Source organism: Ictidomys tridecemlineatus, chromosome 6 (genome assembly GCF_052094955.1).
Source record: "Ictidomys tridecemlineatus isolate mIctTri1 chromosome 6, mIctTri1.hap1, whole genome shotgun sequence".
NCBI lineage: Eukaryota > Metazoa > Chordata > Mammalia > Rodentia > Sciuridae > Ictidomys > Ictidomys tridecemlineatus.
The window spans coordinates 193,795,376-193,808,912 of NC_135482.1; positions in this window are offsets into that span (position 1 = coordinate 193,795,376).

Consider the following 13,537-nt stretch of genomic DNA (forward strand, 5'->3'; position numbering starts at 1 on the left):
AAAGAAACGTGGAGCCCTTCATTTATTTTGTTTATTAAAAAACAGTTAAGAACACATACACACACACATGCACACACGTGTGCATACACTAAAGTAATAGATGCATGCAAAGATATATATTTTTAAAAATATATACTCAGTGTAATGATACTCTTTAAATACAAATGGCATAGTTTTGCTTCTATTATATATTACACAACTAACTTATAAATTAAGCATGACAGACATACCTTCCCTTCCAGTTTCCCTCACAAAAGGACTTTTTTCCAAGGGTCTTTTCAGTTATGAACCCTGCTGGCATCCTGGATTCAAAGCTTGCAGAGAAGTGTGCACCTGCTTATTATGATCTGAGGCCTTCTTATCCTAGCCCACACTGGCCTTTAGGAATTGGTTGAGGATTTACAGCAAAATCTTCTACCAGCCTGTACAACATTTGGCCCATCTGTTCCAGGTAGACACCCATCTGCACTTAGGAGAAGATGGAGATTCTTTTCACTATAAATTATGTTATACATATATTTATATATGATATATATGTGTGTAAACATATGGCATTAAGTAATTGAAAATAATTCTATGTAGGTTGAAGGAAATTTTTTTTCTAAATATTATAAACCTTAGTAGGTGGCTACATATTATACTCAGTATTCTTTACACAGAAGATAATCCAAGAAGTTGTTGAGTAAGACCTATTTATATTTTCTTTCTACCCTGACTACAACTCTAATTAAACACCAGAGGTAAAATAATAAACTGTGACTGATTAATTTAACCAACATTTATGGTTGAGCTCATTTTATCTGACCCCTAATTTAAGATATTGACCCTTTCTATAAGTATAAACAAAGAAAGATACAATTGGAAAATATTTATTAACTCATTTATTTTTATTTATTTTATCAATTTTTTATTATCTTTATTTAAATATCTGACTGACTTGAATTTAAATCTATGTGAAAAGGGCTGATGATTCTGCTTCCCTCCCATGTAGAAACTATCTATATATAATCAGTTAGAATAGGACTATGTTTTAGTTTTATTCTCCTTTTTCTTTCACAGATGGCCTAAAATATTCTTATGGTTATAATAAATATATAAATTATTATGCAGAATAAAAGATTAATCCTTACAATAAATACTGGGAAGAGAAAATTAATAGCAATAAGTAAAGATTATAGAGAATCATGATGGTTGTCCATAAATCTTGATTTTTGCTTTCCTAAATTCTGGGATGAAATAGGACAACAATATATATATATATATCCATGTATATATGTATCCACACAATGAATAGCAAAAGTGGTAATATCATTATCAGTAATTATTAATTCAGATTGTTTTAAACAGTGTTGTGTATCAGTTCCCTACTGCTGCTATAGCAAATCACCACAAATTTCTCAAATTAAAAACAACAGGAATGCATCATATTATACTTCTAGATCTTCAAAGTTAAAACTGGTATTTCTTTAAGCTTGTATCAAGATATCAGCAGAACTATATTCCTTCTGTCAATTGTAGGGAGCAATCTGTCTCATATTTTTCCAATTTCTACAATGATGATGTTCCTTGGACCATGTTCCTTTTCCTCTTTTTTCAAAGCTGACACAGTCACATATCACGTATCATATCATATGGTATCAATGATCAGACTTTCTTCCCAACCTCAGTCACTTATGAGATCCTTGTGAGTAGAGCTGGTCCATTCCATTACACTAGGCTAATCTCCCTTCTCAAGGTCAATTGATTGTAACCTTAAGACTGTCTGCAACCTCAATCTCCTTTCCTATGTAACAAGCATTCATAGCACTATGTGAGGAAGAAGGCAAGGTACCTGGGAAGGACAACCCCCAGCCCACATTATTGATGTCTGCTGGAGCTGAAGCTTATTCAGAATATCAGGACATGCACACTGTGTCTCCCCTCCATCCTCATACTAACAAGCACTGGAGAAAATATCACTGGAAATAGCTGGAAGAGCTGAAGAGACAAGTAAGGGTAAATTTTAGGGCCAAGATGGGTGCTATGGTTTCTAACAAAAGTGTTCTCTAAATTGGTTTAAGGAAGCCATAATGGGAAGTGGTACTACCTCTACCAAGAGGAGCTTGATGAGGAGCATTAAGGCCATTGCAGGTATATCCTTGAAGGGGATAGATAGTAGAATATAGCCTCTTCCTCTGACTCTTTCTTTTGCTTCTCAGTCATGAAGTGAGCAGCTTTGCTGTACCATGCACTGTCACCATGATGTGACACCTCCCCAGAGGCTCATAAACCGCATAGCCAACAAATCATAAATCGGAACCTACACCCCTACACCGTGACTCAAAAGGAAACTTTTATCTTTATAAGTTGATTATCTCAGGTACTATAGTGACTGAAAGCTGACGGACACACAGGGACATCCAAACAGGCTTACTTTAAAGCCAGTCAAGCTTCTGAATGGATCAAACACCAACACCAAAGGACCAGGAGAAATAAATGCATATTTATTGTTACCCATGGAAAATACAAACAAAATAAGATTGAACATGTATCACTATCTATAATTCTATTCAACATATCAATCTATCAACAAAAGTATCTGAGACATAACAAAAATAGTGTAAGAAAAAAATACAGTCTGTAAACACAAAATGATCACCCAAACCAGGTTTACACGTGATAGATATTGGAACAGTCAAAACATAATTTCAAATTACTCCAATAATGTTATAGGCTCTAATGGAAAAGGCAGCAATATGCAAGTGTGACAAGGCGATTTCAACTAAGAAATGGAAAGTAAGGGATAATCACGTAGAAATGTTAAATAAAAAAAAACATTAAAAGGGAAAGAATCATTTTGGCTGGCTCATGGTTAGACCTAAAACAGTCTAGAAGATAGTCAATGAGCCAGAAGATAAGTAAGCACAAATTACCTAAATGGAAATTTGAGGAGAAAAACCATTAAATAAGGATCACAGAGAATTCCGGAGATGTCGTACAATATCAAACATTCTAATATATTTGTCAATGTATATGTAAATGGAAAAATGTGAGCACATCATGGAAAAATATTAAGCAATGTAATGACTGAAAATTTTACAAATTATTGGCAGATATCAAACCCCAAACCCATGGATCACAAGGAACAACAAGTTAATATCAGACAGATAAAAACAACATAAAAATTACAAATAGAAGAGATATTCAAACTGCTGATGAACAAAGACAAGAGGAAATACTGAGGTGGTCAGATAAAAAAGTCACATTGTCTATTATAACCAAGGTTGAGAATAAAGCAAACTCTGTGTTAGCAACCACAGAAGCAAAGTCAAAGAACAAAAATATTTAAAGTGTTACAAGAAAAATAAGATTCCTTACCTAGAATTCTGTATAAACAATGAAAGTAAACTAAATTGAATATTTAAAGCTTCAAAAGTAAAGGAAAAATGTCAATTTTCGTAGAACAAACTTAACTGAGGGAATTCATTGCCAGACAACCTCCACGAAATCCTTCCAGGAGCTGAAGCATCAGGAAATCATCCTCCCTCAAAGAAACAGAACTTCACAACGGGATAAATAAAGGTAAAAAGTGTTTTATTTTTTCTAAAATAACTGCTCTTTAAAGCAAATTTTGTACCAAGTATTATTTCTTTCATAGACTATATGTTATATTATAGAATATATAAATCTCAAATATAAGACAAGTAGAAGGCAAAAATGATGGAGAAAGGAATGTATACAATGCTATATATTTCTTCTACACAGAAGAAGCTATATAAAATTATATGCATAAATACAAATAAAAATGGATTTCATAAACCCTAGAAAAATCTAAAATACATTTTTAAAAGAAGTATAAAATGTCATTATTAAGAAATATTAAAAACAAGCCAAAAATAAAAGAGAAATAAAAAATTTCATTAAAGATCAGGAAATTCAGAATAAAGACAAAAAAATAATAAACAAATGTTACAAACAGAAAACAATGGCATGAAGGGAGAAGGTACAACTTAATCTAGCAATATCAATAATCACATTAAATATAAATGGCCTAACCCAATCAGTTAAAGCACAAAGATTTTATGATTAGGGTAAGATTAAATGAATTGAGTAACTTTGACATAATTATTGGGAGTGGGATAATTTAACACTATGTAGTATTTATTTTTTATTCTTTGTTCTGTATTTTAAACTTTAAGGTGTACACTAGCAAATGTTTAAAACATACTTGATATTATGTCACATAGTTTGATCACTAAAAAATTATAAGGAAACTGAGATGAAAGCATCAGTACACAGTATTTATTTTTAATTTTTAATCTTTTTTATGTTATTTATAATGAGATGATGTTTACAAATATTTTAAAACCATTCTGTATCATCTTCAGATTGTTGTTATTAGTGCTCAAATTCTTGTATTCACAGCAGAATAAGAAAGTAATTAAAATAACAATTCTATGGAGACATCAATAATTTTTATTGTAAATTATGCGTAAAATTTTAGTTCAAATATGTGAGAGTATTGAATAGATTCTTTTTACCACAAAGTAAATTATCAGAGAAGATGAATGAGTTTTCAATCTGAGGTATAAGGAGCTGTAGCATGAAGCTGAAAACCTGATTTAGCTCAAATTAAATACTGTATCCATGGTGTGGTTATGAAAAAAAATGTGCAAAACAAAAACACAAAAGGAAAGCCACAAACAAAGCCATTTCCCAATATTAAAATAGAAAGTAAAATGAATATGTCCCACCAGGAATCGGGGTGAGGATGTAGTTCCACTCAATGAGGCCTGGAAGTACCAGGTTATTTCTGTTTCTATGTTAAAAGATTGAATAGACCATATCAGTATCATATTTCAGTAAATCTCTTATTACACATTAGCTATGTTCTAGAACATTTGTTATGTTTTTTAGAAAGAAAGTTTTTTTACTAGGCTTTTGCTTACATGAGTTGTTCTGTTTTCTTCTCTTGAGATTATCAGGTAGACTCACTGCATTGTTAAAGATATCAAGCAGATTAGAAATACATTCCAGACTAAAGAAATCCTACTCATATGAACTTAACATAAGGGGAGGTAGAATTTTCAAAACTAAATCTTTGAAGTCTTTGAGATGTTGGAGATACAGAGACAATGTGAAGTACAAAAGGCTAAGGATAAATTTAATAATTCTGATTATTATTTTAAGTGTTTAAATCCTTTTAAGGCATTTAAGAAACATTGTCCCTGTGTAGTTTTACCACTTGATTATTGTAACTTCATGGACAACATAAAACATATATGAAGAATCCCATGCTTACTATGTATTATTAGTTTGATAAAATTTCTTTTGGAAACAAATAGTTAGTTATAGGCAAATGAGAAAAAGGAAAATAATAGTATATGGGTCTTTTGTTCACAGAGATAGTACGTTATAAATTAAACCAGAATACGTAACTACAAGGAAACATAAAAGTGTCAAATGTATGCGAATGAACAAAGAGAGAAAATATTACATCTGCCTAAGGTAACTGTACTCTGGAGGACCTTTGTCCCCAGCTCATGTGGAAATCATCCAAAGAAAACAGTATCTTTGGGCCAGTTATTAAGTGTTATTGTCATGATATACTTTTCTGGCTCCTATAATTATCTTTCCTTCTCTGCTCTAGGAAATCAAATCAAATCAGAATTGAAAGCATCAATTCAATTCTGCCATCCTGCTCAATTGGAAGGGGCTTTCCCACTGTGAATCAGAAGTCTGAGCAGCCTGTGAATGACTGAAATTTAAATCATTGCAGTTGCCGGACATCCCAACTACTAAGTACATATCCCTATAGAGATCAGTAGAGTGAAACAGGATGGTTAGAACAAACTGAAATGCCCCATCACAGTAACACAGAGTTAACTATAAGTCACCAAACTGAACAAAATCGAGTAGGCAAGACTTATTTGGCTTCTGACATCGACTTGTTATCTTTTTTTCCCCTTTTCCATTCTAATTTTGAGAAGGAATTGAGCTGTGTTATTTTTATTTATGGAATTCTGTCTGAGTCAACCACACAATCATCTATCAAGCACCTACTCAGTGTGTCAACCTCTGCCAAAGATGAGAAGTAAACAGAAATGATCCTCCTGTCACCCCAAATTTAAGAGACTAAAAGGGTAAGTGAATAGAGAAATGATTACAAAACCATGTGAAAGACAATAATAAGGTGTCAGGAAAATATGGAAGAAGACCACCTTGGGTGGCAGCAGGGTGGCAAAGCAGTCCTCTGCAATGATCTGATAGCTGATGATACTGTAGGAGGTGATTTGGCCAAGTGGCTGGAGAAGGTGACAGGGGGAGGTCTTCCTAGACAGAAGGGGGAGCTCTTCCCAAAGAACACAGACCAGGAAGCAGGACAAACCCTGGAATCACAAGGATCTAGGGGAAATGGAATGAAGACTGACATAGAACTGGCACAGGAGGGAGCTAGGCAGGGGCAATGTCAGGAAGAATTTTCTTAGCCATGTAGAATACATCCAGTTCTCTCTTCCGAAAAACTGAAGTTACTAATGAGTTTTACAACATGAATAACATGTTCTGAGTCACCACAAGAGTTGTGCATTCTAGAACATTCTAGACAGAGAAATGAGTTTTCCAGGCAAAGAAGGAACAGGTCTTAGTTCTTCCCAGTGCCCTTAGAACTCTAACTGGATCAGCCTCCACCTGTAGGAAAGAACACATTATTTGCAATTACATGATTACAAAGATGTCTAGCATGTCTTAACCACTAAATAAATACTAACTATATTGTCCAAAATGAACTGAATATTGAGGTGGCTTAGAAACCAAAGCCAACTTATGGTTAACTTTCTCTCGAGATAGATTCATAGATTGATGTTCTGTTTTTTACATATTATAATAAAATGTGTCGCTTGGAAGCACAATGGATTGGCATTCTGTATGTGTCCATCACATTCTCTATCTATGTGTCAACAACATGTCAGACTAGAGTGCAGGTTAGTAAGAGGGACAGAGATTAACTCACCTGGAGAATACACATTGGTTGTGATATGATTATTTTCAATATTTATGTGAGATTTGCTTCCACATGTCCCGTGAACTGTTCAGTCTGGATCTGGCCTGAAAATGTCTTTTCCCCCTTCACTGACATGCTCAAGATTTGTTGTAGTAAAAAACAAACAAAACAACAAAATATTAATGAGAACACAAAAGCAGAATCTATCTTAGTAATTCAAGACTTAAATAAGTGAATATTGAAACAGAATAAATTGATTTGACATAGCATTTTCGATAAGAAAGTCCTCAATATCCCCTCCTTCTGAGACATGCATCTGTGGATGGTCTCCAGGCACCTGGTGAGGAGCAGCAGGGGAGCAGAATGGACTGGTGCCTCCAGGCCTCATTGAGGGAATTACATCCTCACCCTGATTCCTCGTGTAACTCACTCATTTTATTTTTTATTTTAATACTACTGCCTTCATAAATGGCTTTGTTGCGTGGCTTCATATTTGTGATTTTTGTTTTTTGTGTGTGTTTGTTTTCATAACCACATACCATGGATACAGCATTTAAATTGACCTAAATCAGTTCTTTACCGTCTTCATCTCCTTAAACCTCAGCCTGCAAACTCATTCATCCTCCCTGATAACTTTTATTTACTTTATGGTAAAAAAAAAAAATCTAGTAGGTTAATATCTAATATTTTGTTTTTTACCAAAAAGTGAGAACTATGAAAGCCAAAGTTTTAAATCTACTTTTGGTTTATATAAAAAAATATGCAAGTCTCCATAAAAAATTTGACCTTACTGTTGACAAAAATATTATATATATAAAATAAAATATATATAATATATATATATATTTTTCCTGTTCCTTTGCTGGCTTGGTGAGAAGTTCAAGAAATACCAAATCACAAGTTAGGATATTTCTATTTCTGTGTTAAAAGATGTGTAAAATAAAATCACAAAATCAAACTAAATTAGTAATAGAGCCATCCAACAAAGATGATGATAGTTACTTTGCTCAAACTTGATATTCTACCGTAACAAAACAGTAAGAATCATGATGTGGAACAGAAACAGAAGATTATTTTTAAAATGAATTGTAACATTGTAAAATGGGATCATTCTTTAATCAAAAGTCGACAGAACATATCAATAGAGCAACTAAAAATATTGAGAAATTTAATAAATCATCCAGACAGAGAAGCTTAACGCCCACCAATCTAAGTATCTAAGATAGGTATTTTAGGATGAGAAACATTATCAAATTCCCCAAGAATTCAAAACAGGCAAAACCATATAGGCCTATGCAGTAATGGTGAATGGACCATTGGCCAAATGACAGGATTGCTGACCTCACTAATGGCCATCCCAGTCTAGGCCCTACTATCCCATCTGCTTAGCAAGATGCTGTTTCTCTTGGCAAGCACTGCTCTCTTATGTGAATGACATACATGGCTTCCACATCGAGGAAGCCACACTCCCGAACACGATGCTAACTCCAAGTACATCTTGGGTTGGTGAAAAACTCACGAGATAGAGATTAATCAGCAAATGCCAAAGTGAACACACCCATTTTCACGTGTGAAACACATTGCCTTGGAAAAGAACAAAGCAAAAAGAATAAAGCAAACATTGTTTTATATCAAAAGTTGCACACGCAAATGCCCTTAAGAATTATAGGGGTCCACAAAGTAAAGAAGCTGAAGATAAACTTTCAAGTCTATTTGAACTGAAACAATTAAAGAGAAGATGGTCTATTTATGCTACGCACAAAATAGTTATGATTCAGGGGACACATGAGAATACTGAAGTCTTCTAAGTTTCCTTCCGCTCATAATGTTTAAAAACCTAAAATATGGATGAATGTGGTAGCAATTTAAACAACCTTTAGTGAGGGAAACTGTCATTCTCCATTACTGTGTTTTTCTTGAGATAAATGGCATAAGAATTACACTGGATGAGTTTCTGAACCGTAATACTTGTGGTGATAGTCATGACAGGTGTAATGTGAACTATTAATCTATGTGGAATTTCTCTCCAGTTACCAATCAGGATTAATCTCAGCAGGTACCAAGGACATTCTAACCTTCCAAGACCACTGATGTGTTATATAATTGGTAACTCCATCTTTAATATGTTCCCACTGGCATCTAGAATGAGATTAGTTGACATCAATATTTTAAAAATGTCTTATTACATGGCTGACCTGGTTCTTTTGATCAAGATTAAGACCTGGGAGTATAATTCCTAAAAATAAACATTTTTAATCTAACTTTTAAATTTTCCTTTCCATAATAGACTTAATTTATATTTCCTGAAAAATCACATTTCCTTATTACACTTGAAGCAAATTTAAAAGCTATTCAATATGATTCCCTTCTCGCCACACTGTGCAGTGAACCAGGAAATACCCTCCAGAGTTGGATCAGGGAGAAATCCTCCAAGGGGGCCAGGTGCTGAGGGAACATGTAGATGGATGTTTGGTTACTGATTCTTTGCAAAATCCTAGCTCATGAGCTCAGAACCACAGGACAGACCAAAAAAGGTTATGAGTGAGGACAGACAGATGGGAAATGCTAAGGAGACTGAAGCATTAAAAAGGCAAGGATTTCCCTGAGCTCTGGGCAGGCGTTGACCTAAGGAGATCTCACTGGGTACCGAGAGTGTGGCCGTGCTACCCTTTAGATGTTGGCAGACAATGTAAAAGAAGATGCACACAGATACCTGTGAAGTCGGTTTCATCCTCCCAATAGCTTGACCTGGGTCCATAGATGAGGAGGGCCTTAGAGGACACAGACTGGCCTTAGAGGACACAGACTGGCCTTAGAGGGCATCTGAGCAGATCCCAGGCTGCTGCTGACAACTGCTTTCTACTCGGGACACCACACCCTTATTTTCCCCCCGTACTTCGTACTTTGAGATGAGCTTCATGAGTCAGGTGTATCTAACTTTGTAAGAATAACTATGTGTTGCTCCTCAGCCTTTTCTCTTTTCTGTGGCCTCTGGGACTCCAAGCAGATGGCTTGGAAAGGTCAAGGACATATTTGCCAAAGCTTGCCTTCCCTTCTCTCTCATTCTCTCCCCTGTTCTAGATGTTCCAATTCTTCTTCTCTTACTCACAAGGACCAGTTTATGTGCATTCTTAATGGGCAACTCATTGAGTCATCATAACTAAGAGACATAAGAAAGGCCCGTCACAATATTATAATTGTAATTTCCTTGAAAATAAACAGTAAAAGTGAGGTGTATGCACAGTCCCTTTAGCTCTCAATCCTTAAGTTACTTCTGGCATTTACTGTATTTGCCCCACTATCAATGGCAATATCAGAGTACATTTGTTACATCTCTGTTCCAAAAATATTTCAATAATCAAATTCTATAAGCTTTATGTAAGCAAGCAAGGAAGAGAATAAAACAGGAATGTAGTTTGATCCACTATCAATTCACCTTACTGCCAAATTAAATAAAACAGAAAATAACTATCAAGCAAAAAAAAAAATTATTCTCCACATGCCCATATGTCTAGCACAGAAGCACATGTAATAGTCATGCTAATTTTTTGGCAACAGCAAAATACAATTCTTGGAAAACTTTTTCAGTCATGTATTTTCTACAAACAAATTTGTATCAAAATATCACAGTTTAGGCACATCCCAAAATTCTTTAATTTCACCCAGTAAAAATGGTTGAGAATTAAGTTTTTTCTAATTATTGAAAGTAGAAGCTGCTCATCTTCTAAAGCCAGCCTTGGAAGTGATGTAACCTTTCATTGGCCACAAATTATTGTGCAAATTAAGGAAGAATTCAGGTAAGATTAAAAAGAGATGAAAAAGACTCCACCTCTTGACAGAGTTTCAAGGTGACCACAAATAATGGACCTCAGCGATGAAAAGTCCTGCTGGGGCCATGTTCAGAAGCCACACCTACCACCCAGGCTTTTCTTAAAGATCTCCTCAAATAAATTTTAAGAGATAGTGAGGAAAAATGAAATTAATAATTCAGAGTTTGTTTTATTTTGTATTTTATTTTATGATAGGAAATCTTGTACTTCAGGAAGCTAGGAAAGTTAGTACTCTAAGAGACTCTGGTTTCTAAAATTTTGCATTTAGCTGGTTGTCATGGCACACTCCTGTAATCCCAGCTGCTCAGGAGGCTGAGGCAGGAATATCGAAAGTTTGAATGAGTTAGTGAGGCCCTACATAACTTAAGGAGACTCAGTTTCAAAATAATAAATATTTTTTAAATAAAAAAAAAGGCTGAGGATGTAGCTCAGAGGTTAAGTGTTCTTGGGTTCAAATCCCCGTACCAAAGATAAAATAATTCTGCCTTTAAAGATTTATCTTAAGAGAAATGAGCAGTTAAAGAATTAATTGAACTATAATCACATTTACAATTTGAAAATATCATCAAGATTACTGAAGAAGAACAAGTGTGGGTGTCGTGAGTCAGAGAGGAGATGAGACTCAGTTTGAGAAGACCTTTTGATACACATAGTTCATGTGACAGTCTGTGGTTTACACCATGGTCATTTTCAAGGAGATGAAGAAAAATGAACATATTTTGAACGACTTATTTAATATGACATCATACCACTTTTTCATTTCATGATAAAGCTGGGGTGCATTTTATAATTGATGACAGGTCAGTCAGCATTATTTTTCTCAGTGTTAAATGAAATTTGCTGCAAAAATGGCATCTTCGATGCAAAACGATGTGGACTATGGGTGATCCATGCTGCACATAGACTATTGAATCAGATAATAACCAAGTTGGAAGAGTTCATTTTCCACTATTACTATTTGTTTGAATTATTACATACCAAGGCAGCTCAAATGTGTCATGTGATTGGTAAGCTTCATTTTTTTAACAGAGCTTAAAAATTTTCAAAAATTTAACTCGATATGTTCCTATCATGTTGGTATAATGACTTAATATTGGTTATTTTTCAGTTGAGTTTATTGGGGGCAGAGTGTGAAGAAAAACCTCAACTTTTTTTCTTTAAATTCTATTTTCTACACAGAGTGAGAAATATTCCCCATGTTTTAACATTCTTGTCCTGACAGTTATTTTGAGTCAGAGTGTGCTTACAAGCACTACCTCCAAAGGGGACAATGGGGTGGGCGGAATCACCATGTACCATTATGATGTTGCCCATGTTTTGAAATCATCCACTTTTACCCCCAACCTTGTCAGTCCCCTTACTCTCACTTTAACCTATGTGGTAGCTATCAAGCATCTTGAAATAACAAGCAGTCTTCCTGAAAAGATTTAACATAAAAATATTTAAGGACCTAAAGTATCTTAGTAGAAGGTTATAAAAGCTTATTTTTTTCTGGTAGAGAGTCCAATCACATACTGATTAATATGGGTAAACACACCTGTCACCTAGAATTTTAACGAATTAAAATTAATTAACATATTTTAAAAGGGCCTCACCAAAGAAAACTCAATGCAACATGTGACATGTAAATTCTCATTTTTTGACACAATTTCACGATATTAGTATCGCAATGGAGAAAGCTTGAGATGCAGCATCTTGTTGCTGTTCTAACTATCCTTTATTTTCTTCATCTTTTTGAGGTGGAAAAGCAGCTATGACCAGGTCTCTGCAGTCACTCATAGGAGATCACAGAGGTTATGTTACTACCAGCACAAGATTTCTAAAGAGTTGCTCTTGGAAACCACTTCAGCTACCTGGTATTTGGGGTTTTGTGCTGTTAATTAAAGCCATATGCTCTTTTGTTATGGTGCATGGAGAGGGTTGGATCCTGGAGTAGTTGTAGCTGACTTAAACAGCATTCTATGCATGAACAGAATGATCCTCATTTGGTTTGTTTCCATGGTGATGATGTTCTTAATGTATAAAGTTGCTGAGCCTTGTCATAAAGGCATACACTTATTCCCCCCTCTCCTGGTGGACAGAACCTATCCCCTCTCATTAGACCCTACACTCTTGTCCTCCTGTCTTTATGACCAATGGTACTTGGCACTGTAGTTAGTTGGCCTAGAGAGCAACTGGAATTTATAAAGCTACATAAAGCTAAGCAGTTCATGTAGCAGCTGACCTATAATCATGGCTTCATGAGTCCAGTGGTCTAAGTGTCCCTGACACCAAGTCACTGCTGTTCCCTCTCTCAGTACAAGGACACTAGTAAGTGGAAGGGCAAGGGCCTGGCAAATTGGAATTCTGATTCTTTTAGAAAGCGCTTCTACCTTGTATTAAGAGCACAATACGGACAATGTGTTCACCCTATCAGGCTAAACCCCCAGGATAATGAGAAATCCAATCCTCAGCCTGGGGATTTACTGCTAGTGAGGTTAGGTCTGTGACCACACAGGAAGTGGTAGAATCACACAGGGCCACAGCTTTATGCAGACTGGCACTTGTAGCACTTTTGAGCTCACAGTTAATAGATACAACTTTTTAAATAAATTATATCATCAGTTACAATATAGATTCTGGCTTATCATAAAAGTCAGCTGGGCAAAATAGTGTGCAAAAGTTTTGCAAGATTTGTCTTATATTCTTATCTAAAAAAAATAAAGTAAAAAGTAATTACATAGCA